Source organism: Leptosomus discolor, unplaced genomic scaffold (genome assembly GCF_034619465.1).
Source record: "Leptosomus discolor isolate bLepDis1 unplaced genomic scaffold, bLepDis1.hap2 HAP2_SCAFFOLD_27, whole genome shotgun sequence".
Taxonomy (NCBI): Eukaryota; Metazoa; Chordata; class Aves; order Leptosomiformes; family Leptosomidae; genus Leptosomus; species Leptosomus discolor.
The window spans coordinates 2,205,025-2,213,735 of record NW_028237782.1 but is presented as its reverse complement, the minus strand read 5'-3'; positions in this window follow the sequence as shown (position 1 = coordinate 2,213,735).

The window sequence follows — 8,711 nt, the reverse complement described above, 5'->3', positions numbered from 1 at the left end:
TGGTAGAGCCCAAAATCTAGAGGTAAAGCCCAACATCTAGACGTAAAGCCAGATATCTTATGGTAAAGCCCAACATCTAGAGGAAAAGCCAAATATATAGATTTAAAACCCAAAATCTAGAGACACAGCCCAACATCTAAATGTAAAGCAAAACATCTAGATGTAAAACCCTACAGCTAGAGGTAAAGTCCAATATCTAGACCTAAAGACCAACATCTAGAGGTAAAAACCAACATCTAGAGGTAAAGCCCAACGTCTGGAGGTAAAGCCCAGATTCTAGAGAGAAGCCAAAAATCCAGATGGAAAACCCAAAATCTAGAGGTAAAGCCCAACATCTAGAGGTAAAGCCCAGAATCTAGAGGTAAAGCCTAACATCTAGAGGTGAATTCCAAAATCTATCTTAAGGCCAAACATCTACAATTAAAGCCAAACATATAGATGTAACCCCCAACTTCTAGAGGTAAGACCCAAAATCTAGAGGTAAAGCCCAACATCTAGAGTTAAAGCCGAACGTCAAGAGGTAAAGTCCAAAGTCTAGAGGTAAAGACCTACTTCTAGAGGTAAAGTCCGAAATCTAGAAGTAAAGCCCAAGACCTAGTGGTAGAGCACAAAATCTAGAGGTAAAGCCCAACATCTAGAGGAAAAGCCAAATATACAGATTTAAAACCCAAAATCTAGAGGTAAAGCCCAATATCGAGGCGTAAAACCAAAATCTAGATGTAAAGCCCAACTTCTAGATCTTAAGCCCAAAATCTAGATGGAAAGCCCAACTTCTAAATCTAAAGCCCAACATCTAGAGGTAAAGCCCAATATTTAGAGTTTAAGCGCATCCTTTAGAGTTAAAGCCCAAAATGTAAATGTAAAGCCCAACTTCTAGAGGTAAAGCCCATCATCTAGTCCTACAGCCCAATGTCTGCAGGTAAAGCCCAACTTACAGAGGTGAAGGCAAACATCTAGATGTAAAACCCAAAATCTAGAGGTAAAGCCCAACATCTAGAGGTGAAGCACAACATATAGAGGTATAACCCAAATTCTAGAGATAAAATCCAACGTCTAGATGTAATCCCAACATCTAGAGGTAAAGCCTAAAATCTAGAGGTGAAGCACAACATATAGAGGTATAACCCAACATCTAGAGATAAAGACCAACATCTAAATGTAAAGCAAAACATCTAGATGTAAAACCCTACATCTAGAGATAAAGTCCAGTATCTAGACTTAAAGACCAACATCTAGAGGTAAAGCCCAAAGTCTAGATGTAAAGCCCAACTTCCAGAGTTAAAGTCCAAAATCTAGAGGTAAACACCAATACCTAGAGGTAGAGGCCAAAATCTAGAGGGAAAGACCAACATCTAGAGATAAAGCCAGATATATAGATTTAAAACCCAAAATCTGGAGGTAAAGCCCAACATCTAGAGCTAAAGACCCAAATCTAGATGTAAAGCCCAATTTCTAGATCTAAAGCCAAATAATCTAGAGGTAAAGCCCAACATGTAGAGGTAAAGACTAAGATCTAGAGGTGAATTCCATTATCTAGTGTTAAAGCCCGACACCTACAGTTAAAGCCAAACATCTAGATGTACAACCCAACTTCTAGAGGTAAAGCCGAATACCTGGAGTTAAAGAGCATCCTTTAGAGTAAAGCCCAAAATCTAGAGTTAAAGCCCAACATCTAGAGGGAAAGCCCAGAATCTAGATGTAAAGACTAACATCTAGAGCTGAATTCCAAAATCAAGTGTTAAGGCCCGACATCTACAGTTAAAGCCAACCATATAGATGTAACCCCCAACTTCTAGAGGTAAGGCCCAAAATCTAGAGGTAAAGCCCAACAGCTAGAGTTAAAGCCGAATGTCTTGAGGTAAAGCCCAAAGTCTAGAGGTAAAGCCCAAAGTCTAGAGGTAAAGCGCAACTTCTAGAGGTAAAGTCCAAAATCTAGAGGTAAAGCCCAATATCTAGACGTAAAGACATATATCTAGAAGTAAAGCCCAACATCTATAGGAAAAGCCAAATATATACATTTAAACCCCAAAATCTAGAGGTAAAGCCCAATATCTAGACGTAAAGACCAAAATCTAGATGTAAAGCACAACTTCTAGATCTAAAACTCAAAATACAGATGTAAAGCCCAACTTCTAAATCTAAAGCCCAACATCTAGAGGTAAAGCCCAATATTTAGAGTTTATGCGCATCAGTTAGAGGTAAAGCCCAAAATCTATATGTAAAGCCCAACTTCTAGAGGTAAAGCCCATCATCTAGTCCTACAGCCCAACGTCTGCAGGTAAAGCCCAACTTACAGAGGTAAAGGCAAACATCTAGATGTAAAACCCAAACTCTAGAGGTAAAGCCCAACATATAGAGGTATAGCCCAACATCTAGAGATAAAGACCAACATCTAATTGTAAAGCAAAACATCTAGATGTAAAACCCTACATCTAGAGGTAAAGTCCAATATCTAGACTTAAAGACCAACATCTGGAGGTAAAGCCCAATGTCTAGAGGTAATGACCAACTTCTAGAGCTGAAACCCCAAATCTAGATTTAAACCCCAACATCTAGAGATAAAGCCCAACTTCTAGATCTAAGCCAAAAATCTAGAGGTAAAGCCCAACATCTAGAGGTAAAGCCTACCATCTAGTGGTGAATTCCAAAATCTAGTGTTAAGGCCCAACATCTACAGTTAAAGCTAAACATATAGATGTAAAGCCCAACGTCTAGAGGTAAGGCCCAAAATCTAGAAGTCAAGCCCAACATCTAGAGTTCAAGCCCAAAGTATTGAGGTAAATCCCAAAGTCTAGAGGTAAAGCCCAAATTCTAGATGTAAAGCCAAATATATAGATTTAAATACCAAAATCTAGAGGTAAAGCCCAAATTGCAGATATAAAGCCCAACATCTAGAGGTAAAGCCAGATATCTAGACGTAAAGCCCAAAATCTAGATGTAAAGCCCAACTTCTAGATCTAAGGCCAAAAATCTAGATGTAAAGCCTAACTTCTAGAGGTAAAGCCGAATATATAGAGTTAAAGCGCATCATTTAGAGTAAAGCCCAAAATCTAGTGTTAAAGCCCCACATCTAGTGGGAAAGCCCACAATCTAGATGTAAAGCCTATCATCTAGAGGTGAATTCCAAAATCAAGTATTAAGGCCCGACATCTACAGTTAAAGCCAACCATATAGATGTAACCCCCAAATTCTAGAGGTAAGGCCCAAAATCTAGAGGTAAAGCGCAACTTCTAATGTCCAAAATCTAGAGTTAAAGGCCAAAGTCTAGAGGTAAAGCCCAACTTCTAGAGGTAAATTCCAAAATCTAGAGGTAAAGCCGCAGACCTAGTGGTAGAGCCCAAAATCTAGATGTAAAGCCCAACTTAAAGACGTAAAGCCAGTTATCTGATGGTAAAGCCCAACATCTAGAGGAAAAGCGAAATATATAGATTTAAAACCCAAAATCTAGAGGTAAAGCCCAACATCTAAATGTAAAGCAAAACATCTAGATGTAAAACCCTACATCTAGAGGTAAAGTCCAATATCTAGACTTAAAGACCAACATCTAGAGGTAAAGCCCAACGTCTGGAGATAAAGCCCAGATTCTAGAGAGAAGTCAAAAATCCAGATGGAAAACCCAAACTCTAGAGGTAAAGCCCAACATATAGAGGTAAAGCCAGATATCTAGAGGTAAAGCCCAACATCTAGAGGTGAATTCCAAAATCTAGTCTTAAGGCCCGACATCTACAGTTAAAGCCAAACATATAGATGTAACCCTCAACTTCTAGAGGTAAGGCCCAAATTCTAGAGGCAAAGCTCAACACCTAGAGGTAGAGCCCAAAATCTAGATGTAAATCCGAACATCTAGAGGTAAAGCCAGATATCTAGAGGTAAAGCCCAACATCTAGAGGAAAAGCCAAATATATAGATTTAAAACCCAAAATCTAGAGGTAAAGCCCAATAGCTAGACGTAAACCCCAAAATCTAGATGTAAAGCCCAACTTCTAGAGGTAAAGCCGAATATCTAGAGTTAAAGCTCATCCTTTAGAGTAAAGCCCAAAATCTAGAGTTAAAGCCCAACATCTAGAGGGAAAGCCCAGAATCTAGATGTAAAGCCTAACATCTAGAGGTGAATTCCAAAATCAAGTGTTAAGGCCCGACATCTACAGTTAAAGCCAACCATATAGATGTAACCCCCAACTTCTAGAAGTAAGGCCCAAAATCTAGAGGTAAAGCCCAACAGCTAGAGTTAAAGCCGAACGTCTTGAGGTAAAGCCCAAATTTTAGACGTAAACCCAACTTCCAGAGGTAAAGTCCGAAATCTAGAAGTAAAGCCCAAATTGCAGATGTAAATCCCAACTTCTAGAGGTAAAGTCAAAATTCTAGAGGCAAAGCTCAACACCTAGAGGTAGAGCCCAAAATCTAGAGGTAAAGCCCGATATCTAGAGGTAAAGCACAACTTCTAGAGGTAAAGCCGAATATATAAAGTTAAAGCGCATCATTTAGAGTAAAGCCCAAAATCTAGAGTTAAAGCCCCACATCTAGAGGGAAAGCCCAGAATCTAGAGGTAAAGCACAAGACCTAGTGGTAGAGCCCAAAATCCAGAGGTAAAACCCAACATCTAGAGGTAAAGCCAGATATCTGATGGTAAATCCCAACATCTAGAGGAAAAGCCAAATATATAGATTTAAAACCCAAAATCTAGAGATAAAGCCCAACATCAAAATGTAAAGCAAAACATCTAGATGTAAAACCCTACATCTAGAGGTAAAGTCCAATATCTAGACTTAAAGAACAACATCTAGAGGTAAAACCCAACATCTTGAGGTAAAGCCCAACGTCTGGAGGTACAGCCCAGATTCTAGAGAGAAGCCAAAAATCCAGATGGAAAACCCAAAATCCCAGGTAAAACCTAACATCTAGAGGTGAATTCCAAAATCTAGTGTTAAGGCCCGACATCTAGAGTTAAAGCCAAACATATAGATGTAAACCCCAACTTTTAGAGGTAAGGCCCAAAATCTAGAGGTAAAGCCCAACAGCTAGAGTTAAAGCCGAACGTCTTGTGGTAAAGCCCAAAATCTAGAGGTAAAGCCCAACTTCTAGAGGTAAAGTCCAAAATCTAGAGGTAAAGCCCAAGACCTAGTGGTAGACCCCAAAATCTAGAGGTAAAGCCCAACATCTAGACGTAAAGACATATATCTAGAAGTAAAGCCCAACATCTAGAGGAAAAGCCAAATATATAGATTTAAAACACAAAATCTAGAGATAAAGCCCAACACCTAAATGTAAAGCAAAACATCTAGATGTAAAACCCTACATCTAGAGGTAAAGTCCAATATCTAGACTTAAAGACCAACATCTAGAGGTAAAACCCAACATCTAGAGGTAAAGCCCAATATTTAGAGTTTATGCGCATCAGTTAGAGGTAAAGCCCAAAATCTAGATGTAAAACCCAACTTCTAGAGGTAAAGCCCATCATCTAGTCCTACAGCCCAATGTCTGCAGGTAAAGCCCAACTTACAGAGGTAAAGGCAAACATCTAGATGTAAAACCCAAACTCTAGAGGTAAAGCCCAACATATAGAGGTATAGCCCAAATTCTAGAGATAAAGTCCAATGTCTAGATGTAATCCCAACATCTAGAGGTAAAGCCATAACATCTAGAGGTGAAGCACAACATATAGAGGTATAACCCTACATCTAGAGATAAAACCAACATCTAAATGTAAAGCAAAAAATCTAGATGTAAAACCCTATATCTAGAGGTAAAGTCCAATATCTAGTCATAAAGACCAACATCTGGAGGTAAAGCCCAATGTCTAGAGGTAATGACCAACTTCTAGAGCTGAAAACCCCAAATCTAGATTTAAACCCCAATATCTAGAAATAAAGCCCAAATTCTAGATCTAAGCCAAAAATCTAGTGGTAAAGCCCAACATCTAGAGGTAAAGCCTACCATCCAGTGGTGAATACCAAAATCTAGTGTTAAGGCCCAACATCTACAGTTAAAGCCAAACATATAGATGTAAAACCCAACTTTTAGAGGTAAGGCCCAAAATCTAGAGGTAAAGCCCAACAGCTAGAGTTCAAGCCCAAAGTCTTGAGGTAAAGCCCAAAGTCTAGATGTAAAGCCCAAATTCTAGAGGTAAAGCCAAATATCTAGATTTAAATCCCAAAATCTAGAGGTAAAGCCCAAATTGCAGATGTAAAGCCCAACATCTAGAGGTACAGCCAGATATCTAGAAGTAAAGCCCAACATCTAGAGGAAATGCCAAATATATAGATTTAAAACCCAAAATCCTGAGGTAAAGCCCAATATATAGACGTGGAGCCCAAAATCTAGATGTAAAGCCCAACTTCTAGATCTAAGGCCCAAAATCTAGATGTAAAGCCAAACTTCTAGAGGTAAAGCCGAATATATAGAGTTAACGCGCATCATTTTGAGTAAAGTCCAAAATCTAGAGTTAAAGCCCGACATCTAGTGGGAAAGCCCACAATCTAGATGTAAAGCCTAATATGAAGAGGTGAATTCCAAAATCAAGTGTTAAGGCCCGACATCTACAGTTAAAGCCAACCATATAGATGTAACCCCCAACTTCTAGAGGTAAAGTCCAAAATATAGAGGTAAAGGCCAAAGTCTAGAGGTAAAGCCGAAATTCTAGAGGTAAAGTCCAAAATCTAGAGTTAAAGCCCAAGACCTAGTGGTAGAGCCCATAATCTAGAGATAAAGCCCAACATCTAGAGGTAAAGCCAGATATCTGACGGTAAAGCCCAACATCTAGAGGAAAAGCCAAATATATAGATTTAAAACCCAAAATCTAGAAGTAAAGCCCAATATCTAGACGTAAAGCCCAAAATCTAGATGTAAAGCCCAACTTCTAGATCTAAAGCCCAAAATCTAGATGTAAAGCCCAACTTCTAAATCTATTGCCCAACTTCTAGAGGTAACGCCCAATATTTAGAGTTTAAGCGCATCATTTAGAGGTAAAGCCCAAAATCTAGATGTAAAGCCCAACTTCTACAGGTAAAGCCCATCATCTAGTCCTACAGCCCAATGTCCGCAGGTAAAGGATAACTTACAGAGGTAAAGGCAAACATCTAGATGTAAAACGCAAACTCTAGAGGTAAAGCCCAACATACAGAGGTATAGCCCAACTTCTAGAGATAAAGTCCAACGTCTAGATGTAATCCCAACATCTAGAGGTAAAGCCCAACATCTAGAGGTAAAGCCTAACATCTAGTGGTGAATTCCAAAATCTAGTGTTAAGGCCCGACATCTACAGTTAAAGGCAAACATATAGATGTAAACCCCAACTTCTAGAGGTAAGGCCCAGAATCTAGAGGTAAAGCCCAACCTCTAGAGTTAAAGCCCAACGTCTTGAGGTAAAGACAAATATATAGATTTAAAACCAAACATCTAGAGGTAAAGCCCAATATCTAGACGTAAAGCCCAACTTCTAGAGGAAAAGTCCAAATTCTAGAGGCAAAGCCCAACACCTAGAGGTAGAGCCCAAAATCTAGAGGTAAAGCAACATCTAGAGGTAAAGCCAGATATCTAGAGGTAAAGCCAAACATCTAGAGGAAAATCCAAATATATAGATTTAAAACCCAAAATATAGAGGTAAAGCTCGATATCTAGACGTAAAGATCAAAATCTAGATGTAAAGCCCAACTTCTAGAGGTAAAGCCGAATATATAAAGCGCATCATTTAGAGTAAAGCCCAAAACCTAGAGCTAAAGCCCCACATCTAGAGGGAAAGCCCAGAATCTAGAGGTAAAGCCTAACATCTAGACGTGAATTCCAAAATCAAGTGTTAAGGCCCGACATCTACAGTTAAAGCCAACCATATAGATGTAACCCCCAACTTCTAGAGGTAAGGCCCAAAATCTAGAGGTAAAGCCCAAGACCTAGTGGTAGAGCCCAAAATCTAGAGGTAAAGCCCAACATCTAGACGTAAAGCCAGATATCTGATGGTAAAGCCCAAGATCTAGAGGAAAAGCCAAATATATAGATTTAAAACCCAGAATCTAGAGGTAAAGCCCAATATCTAGACGTAAAGCAAAACATCTAGATGTAAAACCCTACATCTAGAGGTAAAGTCCAATATCTAGACTTAAAGACCAACATCTAGAGGTAAAACCCAACATCTTGAGGTAAAGCCCAACGTCTGGAGGTATAGACCAGATTCTAGAGAGAAGCCAAAAATCCAGATGGAAACCCCAAATCTAGAGGTAAAGCCCAACATATAGAGGTAAAGCCCAGAATCTAGAGGTAAAGCCTAACATCTAGATGTGAATTCCAAAATCTAGTCTTAAGGCCGACATCTACATTTAAAGCCAAACATATAGATGTAACCCCCAACTTCTGGAGGTAAGGCCCAAAATCTAGAGGTAAAGCCCAACTTCTAGAGGTAAAGTCCAAAATCTAGAGGTAAAGCCCAATATCTAGACGTAAAGACATATATCTAGAAGTAAAGCCCAACATCTATAGGAAAAGCCAAATATATACATTTAAACCCCAAAATCTAGAGGTAAAGCCCAATATCTAGACGTAAAGACCAAAATCTAGATGTAAAGCACAACTTCTAGATCTAAAACTCAAAATACAGATGTAAAGCCCAACTTCTAAATCTAAAGCCCAACATCTAGAGGTAAAGCCCAATATTTAGAGTTTATGCGCATCAGTTAGAGGTAAAGCCCAAAATCTATATGTAAAGCCCAACTTCTAGAGGT